Source organism: Mandrillus leucophaeus, unplaced genomic scaffold (assembly GCF_000951045.1).
Source record: "Mandrillus leucophaeus isolate KB7577 unplaced genomic scaffold, Mleu.le_1.0 Scaffold291, whole genome shotgun sequence".
Classification (NCBI taxonomy): domain Eukaryota; kingdom Metazoa; phylum Chordata; class Mammalia; order Primates; family Cercopithecidae; genus Mandrillus; species Mandrillus leucophaeus.
The window spans coordinates 1,764,880-1,766,553 of NW_012103043.1; the positions used below are offsets into that span (position 1 = coordinate 1,764,880).

General features: G+C 44.3%; 1 pseudogene; it reads right to left on the reverse strand.

Annotated features, from left to right (window-relative positions):
* Positions 1-760: 760 nt before the first annotated feature.
* LOC105543879 lies at positions 761-1,674 on the reverse strand (annotated as a pseudogene).

Below are 1,674 nucleotides of genomic sequence, written 5' to 3' on the forward strand. Positions count from 1 at the left end.
CCAGCTACTTGGGAGGCTGAGGCAGAATGGCGTGAACCCGGGAGGCAGAGCTTGCAGTGAGCCAAGATCGCACCACTGCACTTCAGCCTGGGTGGCAAAGCAAGACTGTGTCTCGAAAAAAAGAAAAAAGGGAGGATTTTTTTTTTTTTTTTTCTTTTTGAGACAGGGCGTTGCTTTGTCACTGAGGCTGGAGTGCAGGGGCAATCTCAACTCGTTGCAGCCTCAACTTCCTGGGCTCAAATGATCCTCCCACCTCAGCCTCCCGAGTAGCTGGGACTACAGATATGTGCCACCACACATGGCTAATTTTATTTTTTTGTAGAGATCAGGTCTTGTTTTGTGGCCCAAGTGAAACCTTGTTTTTTAACATGAGTTAGTATCAGTATAACAGTTATGGTTGTACCTATTTTTGATTTTTTGTTTTCCTCAGACAGGGTCTCACTGTTACCCAGGTTGGAGTGCAGTGGTGAAATCATAGCTCACTGCAGCCTCCAACTCCTCCTGGGTTCACTCCTGAGCTCAGGCAATCCTCCCACCTCAGCCTCCTATTTTTGAAAATTATCCTGTAATATCTGTAATGTGTGAAATTATATAAAGAGCCTTAATATGTTTGTCCCTGAGACCCAGGATACATTTCTGCTTTTCCCCAAGAGTAAATGACTATTTCGAAAGCATGCCAAATTATATACAAATCAACATTCTCTCCTATAATCCTGTGCATCTGAAACTATAGAAATGTCACAGTCCCTGCCCCACATCTTCATATTAACATTCTCAGGTCACAACAATAAGTCTTCTCTTCCCAAAGGGCTTGTATCTGGAAAAACAAGCTATTTCCTAGGCTCATATTTCTTCTCTTCGTAGCATACCTCAGCAATCTATCCAAGAAGTATATATTGGGGAGTAAGGAGGGCATCCACCAGCAAGACCACAGTTGTTAACAGCCATAAGATGGGAGACAATCACAAAGGGATAGGTCAACATACTGGCAAAAAAAATCCTGTGACAGCTTGAGAATAACTCTTCGTTTCATTCATGATAGAAACCCCACTGTCCATTGCATAGGTATCAACAAGGTGGTAGGCTAGTGAGTCACACAGCCACAAAGAAATGTCGTCACCTAGGAGGTGAGGAACAAGACCTGGGAAAAATCCTAGGATACCCTCTTTCTGATAAATGGTTAGTATGGTGTCACAAAGTCCACAGAACTTGGATTCTTTCCCAGTGAATTGTGCCATAGATCTTAGAGTGAGCACATGGAAGGGACGTGATAAGGGCAGCAGCTGAACAAACGATCATCTCTTGAGTTGTTTCCTTGATCATTTGGTCAAAGGAAGATGAGATTTCTTTTTGTTCATATCCAGGTCCTAACTTCTCACCCTTGTCACACTCCTGGTAATGCTATAAAACTTTACCATGGACCACAGTTCCAAGGACCCCCGAATGCAGTCATGGAGTTAAGCCTGTGAGCAACCCATGCCTCCTGTCAATGCTGGCAATGTTCAGAGCATAACAAAAGAAACGAGAAAGCTGACATACTTGCCACCCCAAAATATTTCGTCCTGTTGGGGGAAGAGGCTCATATCCCACCTGGATGAGCACTTCCATGTGCATGATTCGCTAGGACAGGATGGTGAGACCTGAGAACAGGAGCACCTGACTGGCAAGCAACAT